Source organism: Equus przewalskii, chromosome 13 (assembly GCF_037783145.1).
Source record: "Equus przewalskii isolate Varuska chromosome 13, EquPr2, whole genome shotgun sequence".
NCBI lineage: Eukaryota > Metazoa > Chordata > Mammalia > Perissodactyla > Equidae > Equus > Equus przewalskii.
In genome coordinates this window covers 6,081,414-6,095,303 of record NC_091843.1, presented here as the reverse complement: position 1 = coordinate 6,095,303, position 13,890 = coordinate 6,081,414, and the positions used below count along the sequence as shown (strand labels likewise).

Here is a 13,890-nt window from a genome sequence, read left to right as displayed (position 1 = left end):
ACCTTCCCAGCCCCAGCCCCTTCCCAGTTGTATGTAATGCTAATATTCACATGACAGCAAACATTTTCAAAATAATAGTCCTATATACTTAAGGTTAATCAGAACGGGCGCCATCCAACTTGCAAAGGTAGCAATTTTCCTTCATTAAAGCCAAATCAAGAAAGAGAACTTTGGGATTCCTTAGGGCTAATTACAAGGTGTTAATAATAACAATATAATGGCAGCAATTTTCCAGCTTTGCTCAAACCCATAATCTGCTTGAGTGCCTTATAGGATTGTCTGTGAGTTTATATAAAGCCAAGTGTTGGTCCAAAAATGTTTTCAGTAATTTCATTTTTACATCATGTCTCTCCCGAGTGTTTACGATGATGTGGTAATTGTTGGTGAAGAAGGTTCTCTCTGGGCGAAGAGCAAGTCGCAACTTGACACTTCACAGGACCTTTCTTTTGTTTCTCTTGCAGTGCATCCTGGGAAGGAGTGATGGGTCAGCAAACAAACCTGGTCACTTCTGAAAGCTCAGAAACTAAGGAAGCGTGGATGTTGACATGTCCCCATGTGGTCACTCAGACTGCTCCCTCTACTATGACCCTGTGAAAGAAATAAAAAGCCAACAATATCTTTGGAAATTAATGAGCAGGCAAGATTTAGGCAGCCGTCTGTGGGCAGGCGGGGACATGCCCCAATGTCTCAATGCTATGGGATTTCCTCAAAGCCCGTCCGCAGTTGGTGGGGACTGGCTGCTCCACAAAGGTTAATAAATGCTCGGTTTACTCAATGTGACCATTTGTTTCACTATGCCATTCTCCTTATTCACTGGGTGCACAAGACCTTTCTTCTTAGGATTTTGACTCCACAGACATGGGATCATTCATCCTAAAACTCAAAAAGCCAGGAAGATAAGTTGGTGAGGGCTGCTTTATTGTTTCCTTCTATTCACTTATTGGTCTCCTCTCAGTACCAGTGGAATGACCACATACTCATTTAGAAGAGAAAAACCTTTTAAAGGCCAAGAAATTTAGCCTCTCACTCATTTTCTTTCTCTCTTTAGACTGCCTAGGGGGGAATTCTTCTAACTTTTGGACAGGAAAGAACTAAATGGTCTGGTATTGCCAAGTTGGGGGTCTGAAGCCAGTTTTTTACAACCAGTTTCTAAATCTGATCATAAAAGTTGCTGATGGAAAAGCTGAAACAATATGAACTCCGTGTGGTTTTTGTTGACTGTGTAAGGATGCCCAGGAGACACATCAAACCAAAGAAATGATAATTTGTCCTAATTGGGTTAGAACCACAGATAAACAGGCACCATCTGGAGTGCTGTTCTTTTGAGAGATTACGAGCAGGGACAGTAGGATCTCCACTATTTTGGAATGTATGACTTTCTTCTCTCTTGGTCCTCCAGGGTGGAGAGCCTGCAGGCAAGATGCGGGAAAAAATAGGGAGGCTGCTGAGTTTCAAAGTCCTCCTCTAGAAATTGGACATTAATTCTACGCTAAGGGGTCCTTCTGCGATTCAATGAGATCATCTAAAGGTGCACAATTGGAACCATGAAAACTCAACACCCTTAAATATCAGAGAGGTCTTCTTGCCCCGCGCAATCAGGTCGAGCTAGGGCTGCTGGGAGAACCATGGTCCAGAGAGAGGAACAGACTTGCTCAAGGTCATCATTTACACATTAGAAGAAAACGGAGAGAATTTTTTTCTCCAGGTCTAGAACATCCCTGGTTTGTTTTAAGAGTCTCTAAGGGAAACACACAAGCTTGAGAGGCCGCAGAGATGCCTGAGAGGGGAATGTTGAGTAATCCATCGCCCGCGGCAGTTCAGAGAGCTAAATACACAGAGCTTCAGAAAAGGAGTTGTCCAATCTGGGCAGACACTGTTAGTTACCTCCCAACAGCCATGCCTTGTCTTCTTTATTAACAGAACCTTAATTTTGTTTGAGTAGCAATATGTCCATCCCCAGGGGATGAATCACAAATGGTCTAGGTCAAGAGTCAGCAAACTATTGACCAGACTTGACAGGTCAAATTTGGCCCACTGCCTGTTTTTGTACAGCCTGTGAGCTAAAAATGTTTTTCATATTTTGAAAAGGTTGGAAAAAATCAAAAGAAGAATAATTGTGAAATTAATGTGAAAACTACATGAAATTCAAATTGCAATATCCCCAATGTTTTATTGGATAGGGTGACCAACTGTCCTGGTTTGCCAGGGAACAAGAGGGTTTCCTGAACTCTGGACTATTGGTGCTAAAAGCAGGAAGGCTTCCAGCAAATCAACATGAGCTGGTCGTCGTGACCTCTATGGTTCCCAGATACAATACAGGATGTCCAGCTAAATTTGAAGTTCAGATAAAAAAATGAATATTTTTTTAGTGTAAGTGTGCCCCAGATATTGTATGGAACATAGTTATACTCAAAAAAGCATTTGTTGCTTACATGAACTTTAAATTTGATGCACCATCCTATATTTTTGTTGGATAAATCTGATAGCCCTGGCCACACCTATTTATTTACATATTTTCTATGGCTGCTTTCTTGCTACAGCAGCAGAGTGAGTAGCTGCAACAAAAATTATGTGGCCCACATAGTCCAAAATATTTACTATCTGGCCCTTTACAGAAAAGCTTTGCTGACCCCTGGTCTAAGCCAATCATGGTAACTTAATTCCCTTTTGCCGGTAGTTACATACCAAGGTGACCATGTGACCAATGAGAGAAAAGAAAAGATCCGCTGGGTACTTCCAGGAAAGATTTCAGCCCTGACAACAGGTAAAAGCAGTTCACAAAAAAACTTCTTTACATATTGTTCTCCTTCTTTCTTTCCAGCTTGGGAGGCTGGCATATAAGAATGTGATGCTTGGGGTTGGAGTAACCATCTTGTGGCGTGAGGAAAACTCTGTCCACCCACCAAGGATGGGGTAGCAGATGGAACCTGGTGCCTCCCAGGGACAGCCTCCTCCTAGTCAGAGATTTTTTTTTTTTTTCATTGGCACCTGAGCTAACAACTGTGGCCAATCTTTTTTTTTTTTTCTGCTTTATCTCCCCCAGTCCCCCCGGTACATAGTTGTATATCTTAGTTGCAGTTCCTTCCAGTTGTGACATGTGGGATGCCACCTCAATGTGGCCTGATGAGCGGTGCCATGTCCGCACCCAGGATCCAAACCGGTGAAACCCTGGGCCGCCGCAGTGGGGCTGGCCCCCTAGTCAGAGATTTTTAACCTGAGAGTTTGTGAAGTTGGCTGAGAAAAAAAGTTACATCATTTTCGTAAACTTCTAACTGAAATTTGGTATTTTCTTTAATGAGGAACATACGCAACAATCTACAGTAGCATTAGCAGTACCTGGAACTTTCTCACTGTATTGTCCATTCTCTGACCCCCAAAGATTCACCTCCATCCCACATGCATTCATTCAACCCATCCCAACATCTCCAAATGGCTCAACCCATTACAGAATCGACTCAAAGTTCAAAATCTCATCTCAATATTATCAGCTCAGAAGTCTCATCTAAATCAGGTAAAGGTAGACTACTGGTATGATCTATCCTGGGACAAGATTCTTCTCCACTTCTGGAACTGTGAAACTAGAAAACAAGTTATCTGTTCCCAAAATGCAATGATGGGACAGGCATAGACCATTATAGACTTTTCTACTCCAAATGGGAGAAAATGGAAGAGAAAAAGGAGTCACCAGTCCCAGGCAATTTTGAAATCTAGCTAGGAATACATTAGGTTTCAAGGTCTGCAAAGAATCCCCTATAGTTCATGGCTCTGCCCTCTGAACTTTGTGATTCTGCTTTCAGAATTACTTTTCCTTTTTCTTGAAGAGTGACAAGTATTTACAACTGAGCAGTTTTATCAGACTATATCCTGCCTCTAGAATTTTGGGAGTCTGACAGCCTTCTTTCATTTCATCCTTGCACTGCCAGTCCGAGATGGCAGTGTTTCTGCTGATACAAAATTTTCAAGACCCCTGTGGGTCTCCTGTGTATTTCACAGGGACTTACTCCATTAGACAAGAGGCTCCTTCAAAGATCCTTCTTGGATAATTTGATCTTTATTCCTGGCTTCTGCTGTGATAGTTCAGGGGGTCCATGAGTCACACACTTATTCTTTTCAAAGACCACTCTGTACGACTGTATATGCTGATAGTTTGATACTTCAGAGGCACTAGCAAAAGGCTGGACATATCCTTGACTTTCTCTTCAGAGCATGTTTTCCTGACAGCAAATCTAATTTTAGCATCTTTGGCAGTGTCTTTTGGCATCTAGAAAAGCTGAGAATTTCCCAAATCATCAAGTCTTGGTTTCTTTTTTGCTTAACAGTTCTTCCCTTAATCTATCTGTTTCCTCCCACATTTTACTATAAGCAGCAAGGAGAAACCAAGACACGCCTTCAACAATTTACAAGGAAATCTCCTCAGCTAAATATTGAAATTCATCACTTACTCGTTCGGCTTTCCACAGAAATGTAGGATGCAATTCTAAGCTTTCTGCCACTAATTGACAAGACTCCCCTTTCCTCTAGTTTCCAGTAATATGTTTCTCATTTCTCCCCGAGACCTCACCCAAAGTGCCTTTATCATCTACATTTCTACCAACTATCTGTTTATGATGATCTAAATATTCCTAAGACAATCTAGTTTTTCTCTACCATGCTCTTCACTTCCTTCTGAGTCCCTCTTAATGTCCATATTTCTACTTACAGCCTTTCCAAGGCAATCTAGGCTTTTTCTAAAACTTCTCTTAGCCTCTGCCACTGCCCAGTCCCAAAGCCACTTTTTTAGACATTTTTACAGCAGAACCCCACTTCCAGGACTAAAATTTGTATCCGTTTTCTACTGATACTGTAACAAATTATCACAAACTTAATGGATTAAAATAACACAAATCTTACAGTTCTGGAGGTCAGAAATCCAAAATGGGTCAGCAGAACTGTACTATTGAAGGTTCTAGAAGAGAATATAGCTCCTTGCTTTGTCCAGCTTCCAGAGGCTGCTACATTCCTCGGCCTGTGATCCTAAGAACTTCTTACTGAAAAAAAAAAAAAATTAAAAGCTAAAATGAAATGCATATAAATACAAAGAATATTAATTATATTGAAATAGAGTCACCAATATATTATATCAGATTGCCACAGTGTAAAAAAGGTCAAGAATGCCAGTGTGAAGTGTACAATAAATATCTTTATGATTTAAGCCACTTGTAGTCAATTTTTCTGTTACTTGCAGCCAAAGGCAATCCTAAATGTACACAGCTACAGGTTTCCTGACTCACAGGTCAGTATAGACCCTCCATCTGGTTTTCTGGGTGTGGATCTGGAACTCATAACAGCCCAGTTCATGAAGCTGGGATATCTCATTTTATTTAGCCAAGCCCATTATACTATGTGATTACATGACATAATTATTATCTTTCTGTGTGTGCATGCATGTTCGTGTGTGTGTGTGTATGGTAAATGGTTCATACATCCATTTCTTTATTCTACAAATATTTCTTAATGCCTGGTTTGCACCAGGACTACAAAATCCAGACCTTCCAGCAGACTGGTTCCTTCTGGTTACACGTTCCTTCCTCCAGCCGGTCTTCCTCACCACCCTTGCTAAATTAGTCCCCTCCTCCATTCCTGTGTCATCATTTATCATAACTTCCTGTTTTACGTTATTTACAGACCTTAACTCTCTCTGAAATAAATCTATCCGTTTATTTGGTGACATTCCCCCACCAGAATATAAGCTCTAAGACAACAAGGACCCTGTCTTGTTCACCATCAGTGCCAACATCTGGGACCTACACATTGTAGGAACTCGACACATTTGTGGAATGAATGAAAAGCAATGTTCCTACCCTCAAAGGACTCACAGTCTAGGAGGGAAGTCAAACAAATCCTTGTACTACAGTCGGAGAAATTAACACAGGGCCCTGGGAGGGAGATGTACAGAAGACGGGGGACGATAGTCTTCCAGGGGAGAGGTGAGCCTTGAAGCTGAGTTATTCACGAGTGCTGAGGAAGAAGGGGCCGAGGGAACAGCATAAGTAAAGGCATTCAGGCGCAGAAGAACACAGTGGTTCACGGAGAACAGGACCTAGACAGTGAACTGGGTGAGATGATGCTGAAAAAGTAAGTTGAAATTAGGTTAGGTTAGGTTAGGGTCACCAACTCCAATACCTACAAGGATCCAGACGGGCAGCATAAATGAACAAAGGGCACCAGGTGTAAAGTGGTAAATAACATCTATATCCAGCACAGTGTCAGTGGACAAGGCTAATCAGCTCCAGCGAATTGTTACCATGCAGGAATGCTGGCCCAATTTTGCTAGATCTTAGAATTTTTTCAAACGAAGCTGGAAATCCAAACTTTTGGGTAACGTCTTCCAATATGTAAATATTGGGAACTGATTCATATCTTAAATATCTTCTAGGCCAACATTATGCACACCAAACAAAAACTGTCTGTTGGAAGATGCAGGCCTGGGCCACCTGTTTTCACCATCTCTGATCATTGTAAAGGATTGAGAATTTACACTTGGTTCTGTCGGTAAATAGCGAGGCATTGGCCATCTTAAACTGGGCTGTGATATCATCAGATTTGAATACCAGGAAGATCATTTTAGAGCTGTATGGAGGATAGATTGGAAGAGGAGCCCAAAGACCAGCTAGGAAGGATTACAATAGTCCAGATCAGGAAAGCAGAACTCTGATAATGGCATTAGAAATGGAAAGAAGAGAATTACTATGAAGCACATCTAGGAGGCAGAATAAGCAGAAGTTGTGTTTCTCCTCCTGGAATGTGAGTCCCACGAGGACAAGCTCTTGTTCTGCCTTGTTCTCTACTGGATCCCTGATACCTAGAAATGGGTGCTCCACAAGCACTTGTCGGTCTCGTGGATGCTTCTGCTCCAGGTGATCAGATGGATGTTGGGGCCAATTAGTGAGACGAAAATGCTGGGGAGAGAAGATGATGAGCTCACCAGCCAGAGATGCCCAGGAGACCTCTGGATAAATCAGAAGAGAGATCAGATCTGACTAGACATTTGCCTTTGAATCCCATGGTTGTGGGTGATATCGTCTTCCTTTCTAGTCTTTCTGGAACTTGGGGGCTGCCAGGCAGGAATACGACCAAAGCTCATTCTTCTCCCAGAGCTGGTGGAGACATAGTGACGGGCTGAGCACTGTCAACAGCATCAGGATGGAGCTCCCCGGCTAAGGGCACCAGCAATGTTTCCATCAGACCCCACCAACTAACATATTCTCTACTCCACTGCACTTGACTCAATGCAAGTCTTACAACTCTTACTTAGAACCAGTGCTGGAGGGACTGTCTTGCCCTGACTGATATTTCCCAAAGACCAGAACTATGTAAACGTAAGGTGAATTGAGAATTGCCCTCTAATCAACCTGCAAACATTTAATAAACACCTATAATGGGCAAAACACTGTGAAAGGCCCCAGGACCCAAAGTGCTGCAAGGCAGCTGTGTTGTCATGGCCAGGAAGGGGAACACATTCATTTAAATGCCTGCCTTCTGCAAACTGGACCCAGAGCTAGGCACTCTACGCACATCCGTAAAGGACAACAACCCTGCATAATTCCTATCATCCGTGTTTTCCAGGAAAGAGAACTGAGCTTTGGGGAGATTCAGAAACTTACTGAAGGTCACTTAAATAGGTAGCTGCCGAGATTTGAACCTACATCTGCTTTACTCCAAATCCTTGGCGTCCTGCTACACTCTGCTTCTTCCCATCCATGGCATCTTCTAACTTAGGTGTACTGTCCTCTGGGGTCTGTGATCAAAGCGTGTCAGTTTTTAGGCATTATTTCTCCTCTCTGGCCTCTTTCTCCCCTATTAGACTTGATCACAATCCTTTTCTTCCCAATAAACTCATGATCCCGACATTGATTTATGCTCACTTTGTAGGAGTAGCTGGCGCATGAAGCCATCACTGCTAAAAGCCTTCTTTAAATGTCTCTTCCCGTCATGGGGCTTCGGGAGGAAAATAGCAGAGGTGGTGCCCACCTCATCCGCCTCCCAGCCCCTGACTCAGACCATCCCCGAATCACTGACGTCAACACCAGAAGCTCTAAGAAGTTCACCCACGTTAGCACCAGGAATGGAAATCAAAGGTAGCTATTTTTGGACCCAACTTCAATCACTTTCCCTTGGAACCACCTCAAGGCCAAGAGAGCAAATAATTTAATATGATTAGATTGAAACAATCCCAGAAATTGGTCTGTTTATACACCTTGGCACCATTTTTGACAAAGGTATGAGAGTAATCGAAATAAATGGACCTGGCCGAGTGGGTGTGAAGTGTTCCATTTACTTGAGCTTGGAATGCCAGCCCAGGGTGGGGGACAAAGGCTCCTTGCTGAGAAGAAACTGCAAAGGAAAATGTGGAGTGGGCAGAAGTGACAAGCCCCCACCACACTCTTCCCTCACCTGCTCTGAATCTGATTTGGATGCAGAGGCCTGGAACCTGGTGGAGCCGCCTCCAAGATCTGGGCAATGGATGTGCTCCCTACTTGGTAGGTATTTTCTGGCTTTTTTGCTCACAGTGACTGCATCCCCACTGACCTCTCAAATCTCTTCTCATCTCCCCCTTCCCTGCCTCCAGGGTCACTGAGTGCATGGGGCCTCAGGAAGATTCAAGAGGGATTCTTCTGGGGATGGCCCCCACGCCTTTATGGTTAAGTTCTTGTGCTCCACTTTGGTGGAGCGGGGTTTCCCCAGTTTGGATCCTGGGCACAGACATGGCACCTCTCATCAGGCCATGCTGAGGCGGCATCCCACGTAGCACAACCAGAGGCACTCACAACTAGAATTTACAACTATGTACTGGGGGGGCTTTGGGGAGAAGAAGAAGAAGAAGAAGAAAAAAAAAGGTTGGTTGGCAACAGACGTTAGCTCAGGAGCCAATCTTTGAAAAAAAAAAAAGTGGGAAGATTCTTCTTTTCTGCTCCTGGTGCAGCTGCCACAGCTCTCGGCTCCACATCTCCAGCTTGGACCACTGTCATGACTTCCTCATCACAGCCCCACATGCCTCTCCCTTCCAATCCACCCCTCCCCAGAGAAATCATCTTCCCTCTGCTAAAGGCCAAGCTCCTTCCTCGTGGATCTGTGTACTCAAGCCCAGGAGCATCGTTAAGACCTGGGGGTTGGGAGCCCGTGGGCGTTGAAGATGCATTGAGACTCCTGCCTGTGTGTCTAGCCTGGGTCCCACGGTTCTCCAACCCCGCCCATCTCCCCATCAGAACCTGAACTCCACACTGAATGGTCTCTTGCGGTTCCCAGATGTGCCAGCCCTGTGCTCAGGCAGTCCCAGCTTTGTCTTGGAAGATGTTTAAAAGTACAGTAAAACTGGGGCCGCCTCCGTGGCCGAGTGGTTAAGTTCACACGCTCCGCTGCAGTAGCCCAGGGTTCGGATCCTGGGTGTGGACATGGCACCACTCATCAGGCCACGTTGAGGCGGCGTCCCACATCCTACAACTAGAAGGACCTGCAACTAAGATATACAACTGTGTACAGGGGGGGTTTGGGGAGATAAAGCAGAAAAAAGAAAAAAAAAGTACAGTAAAACCATGAAGAATAATATGGAAACATCCCATACTCCATAACCTTTTGTATTTGCTTTCAGTCTTTTTCTTAAAAGAAATAAATCATTCCAGATAAAACTAAATTCCCCTTAACCATCTACCACCCATTTCAATCTCTTCTTTCCCCCCAAGAAGCAAAAATGAGCCTTCCAGTTCACTTTTTAAATAATCACATACATGTGTATATAAATAGAATCCATTGCCACATACACATATATACAAGTGGTGTATTTTGTGTATTTGTAATGTGTATTTATGAAGTCATTTGCATGCATATCATCCAAAGTTTAAGACACAAAATGATAGAGAGAGGTGAGGAAGTCTTCCTCCCACTCTGTCCCCAGGCAGCCAGCGCCCTGAGACCATCTACCTGCCACTTCCTTTTTGCCTGGACTCCTCAGCCTCCTTTAGAGCCGCCTCATCTGTCCAGCCCCCTGTGATATTTCCCTCATTACCCAGCTGACTCTCAGCCCCTCCTGAGTGTCCACACAGCACCCTGGACCCTGTGCAGACTTCCGCCCAGCCCCCATCACCCACACCGCTGTCTGGCAATGGAGACCGGCCGACAGCTGAACGCAGCGTAGGAAGCCGGAGCCTCTCCCAGCCAGGCCTCTACCCTGCCTCTAACTGAGCTCTTTCTGACACTGGCTTCCAACCCGTTTGCGAAAAGCCATTCATTAGTCTTAGCAAATTGCTTTGCTGACACTTTCTGAGTGTATCTCAAATCCAAATGGCATATGTCTGTATTTGTGCCTTCATTAAATCTGGATCAAAGATTAGTTTAATCCAGGCAAAGTTTTTGAGCTCAACTTGCAGCAAGCAAAGAAATCATTTTTAAGAAATTTGTTTGTGCTGCTGTTGCTGCCATCCAGGAACGAGCGGGCAGCCTCCACGGGGCACCCGTGGGAGTCTTTGCTGGAGATGGGACTTCTGGCATAAAAAACCTAGGGAACGTGTGAAAGTAAATCTCCTCCCGTCTCCCCCACCTCCTGGCCTCCTATGTTGCCCTGAATCTTGAGAGAGATTGATTTTCCACTCTAATGCCAAAAGAGAAAAAAATATCCCTTTATATTAGATTTGCCAGAGCAGAATTTGGTACTGTTGCCATGACTCCTTCGGTTAATGAGAATTGTTACTCGATCCAATGCAGCAACTTTTCATGCGCATCTACCATGTGCCACATGCTGAGACGCATCCCTCATAACAACCTGAGGACAATATTATTATTATCATGGTTGTTATTATTACTATTACCGTGACTAGAGACCGACTGGTGTAGTCAAAAGAGTCTGGACCAATCTCTTCTTGTCTGTGCCTCTCCACGTCCTCCCCGGGGACAGACAACTGTGGGCATCACTCAGGTGGGCACACCCAGCCTTGTTCTCCTTTCTGGTCACAGCACCTTGATGTTCCTTTTGAACACTCTTGTCCACCTGCAGTCCACCGCTTTGGGTTGCAAGAGTGACTCAGGCCTGTCCAATCAGAGAACATATTATAATTACATATATAGAGAATCTATAATGCAATATGTAATATTATATATATAATTACCAGGGGCGAGAATTCTAGCCCTTCCCCTGGAAGCTTGGGCTCCTTCCTAGCCCGGCACAAGGGCTCACGTTGGGCCAATCCGGGCCGAGTGAGCCCATCTCCCACCTTCTCAGTGTCTGTTCCGGAAGCCGAACAGCTTGCTCAATCTCCATTCCTGCCACTGAGCTGCTGACTGTGGCAGTCACCTGGTGAGTGACTCTGATTTTCAATTCCCCTTTCTAAGAAAAAAACAAATAAAATGGAGGAAATAATCTCTCACCTGCAGCTGCCTAAGGCATCTGAGGCTCACTGTTAGCTGCCAGAGGCGTCGACTTTGTCAGACTCAGAACCCTGTTCCTAGCTTGATCCCCCTTAACCTCCTGAGGCCTGGAGGAAGCTCATGGCGGGACTGAGGCAAGGCGGGCACCCTAATGGGGCTGGAGTTTATTGGTGAGAAAGCGGGCCAAAGGTCAGGCTTTGTGTATGTCAGGGTACCAGACAAACAACCCCAGAGGCCCCCAGGCATCCTAAGCAGTCTGCCGAAGGCAAATCCAACCTCCCTCGTGCTGGAATTCATGCATGAGTTGACTGTTTGTGCTCGTCCCGAACTTCACCGTGGAAGGGTTTTATGAAATGTGAGCTGACAGAGTCCTCTGTTGCCCTCGCAAAGGCCCGCCTCAGCTCACCCTAGAAATTAGCTCACGAGAAAATGCCTGAGTCAGCTCTCAGCTTCCTCCCGGGAGGAAGGGGCCTGGGATTCGAGGGTCGTCCACGCATTCGAAGTGATGGTGGAGGGGAGCAATTATCTGGTGAATCTGATTAATGTGGACAGCTGGGGCAGAAATCCTGGCTCTCTGCCTAACGTGCTGGAGTGAGGACATGGTGAGGATGAAATGGACGTCACACCTGGACACCTCAGAGTGTGTTCTTTCCCATGGCCCCGTGGGACTGTCTTTCCTGTACACAATTTCGTGGTGCACACTTGGCAGCTTCACCATCATTATCACTACGACCGAGAACCCCCCATGCCCCAGGCCCCGGGCTAGGCAATTTGCATTCATTACAGGATTTCCAGTCCTATTCCAAGCACACTGGGCAGGGAGGAACCGGCTCCCGCAGTCTCTGGATCAGGAAACTGAGGCCAACCCGCACTGCGAGCACGTCACAGAGTGCAGGTCTTTGTTTGGGGTTGCGCTTACACTGCGCTTTTATTTTGCTTTTTAAAAATCACGCACGCATAGGCTTTTTTTCCTCCTCCCCAAAGCCCCAGTACATAGTTATGTATTCTAGTTGTATGTCCTAAGGCTTTTTTTTTTTTAAGTATAAAAGTACGGCTCCCCCTCTCTCCCGACCTTCCTTCCAAAAATATGCTGTGTCTATACCAGCATCTATACATACATATATCCCCTTTTTTTACACAAATGGCAGCATTCTTTAAAAACTGCTCACCTCTTGCATTTTCAAAAATGTGTTAGGGGCCGGCCCCATGGCCGAGTGGTTAAGTTTGCACACTCCACTGCGGCGTCCCAGGGTTGCGCGGGTTTGGATCCACGGCACCGCTCGTCAGGCCACGTTGAGGTGGCATCCCACATGTCACAACTGGAAGGACCTGCAGCTAAGATATACAACTATGTACTGGGGGAATTTGGGGAGATAAAGCAGAAAAAAAAAGTGTTAGTATTTGTCAAACCTGTGCAAAAGTAGACAGGATAACAATGCGAATTCCCATGTGTCCATGGGCGAGCTTCAACAAACACCTATTCCTGGCCCATCTTGTTTATACCTCCACCCACCCCCTGCCCCAGACTATTTTGAGGCAACTATTTGAACTCCAAATAGTTCAGGTTGCACATCTTAAAAATAAAGATTCTTTTTAAAGTGTACACGTAATACTATTATCATGCCTTTAAAACACAGCAAGTCCTTAATATGTCTTGGCGATAACGGTAGAGCCCGTGCACCTCCCGTGAAGCTGCTCATCCATATGGAGCCCACAGCGATCAGCTCGCTGTTGATCCCCGTAGGTCATGGCCAATTTTTGCTACTATTAAATTGAAGCATTTGAAATTATCAGTGTTTGACCATTTTTGACCCATAAAAATATCAATTTCATATGGTTCCATCCAATATAGGCAAGGTTCCAAAGAGTACTCATGTACATACCCCATATAGCAGTTTGGTTATAAGAAAAATGCCTGAAAATAGAATATCCTTGCCAGGATACTAGCTCTTCTCCTGAGGACAAGGATCACCAAGGAACAAACAAAATAAAACTCCCAGCACTCTTTGCCTTGGCTTAATCCGTCTTCCTGCTTCCAAACTCTCTCCATGTCCAGTCAATCTGTCTGTCAATGTGATCGTCTCTACAGTACAAATCTGATTCTGTCACCTCCCTGCTTTACACCTTCCATGGCTCCTCATTTCCCTCAGATTAAAAAACCAAATCTCCTTAACCTGGCATTCAAGGACGTTCACAACCTGGTCCAACCTGTCTTTCTAGACTATTCTAGCCACTTCCCTATATTTCAGCCATACCAGTTGACTCACCATTGCTTAAATAAACAAACCTTACTTTAAAATGTTTGTGCCTTTGCCCAGGCTGTTCCATCTACTTAAAATGCCCTTCCCCTAGTCTTTGCCTGGAAAACTCCTATTCACCCTTCAAGACTCAACTCCACTGTGCCTTCCTCTGTGAAACCTGTTCTGAACTTCCAGGCAGAGTCAGGCCCGCTCCCCTCTGTGTGTCACTCTATGTTCAAGAGATGACTCTACA

The 13,890-nt window shown here is 44.9% G+C and overlaps 1 long non-coding RNA gene across 1 annotated transcript; it reads right to left on the bottom strand.

Moving 5' to 3' along the window:
- Positions 1-318: 318 nt before the first annotated feature.
- Positions 319-13,558, bottom strand: LOC139075026 (uncharacterized). Its single transcript, XR_011525039.1, has 5 exons — positions 13,281-13,558; positions 12,567-12,752; positions 10,842-11,059; positions 4,891-5,027; positions 319-588 (listed from the first exon to the last, which is right to left on the bottom strand). It is a non-coding gene; the product is annotated as an uncharacterized lncRNA (long non-coding RNA).
- Between the last annotated feature and the right edge of the window lie 332 nt (positions 13,559-13,890).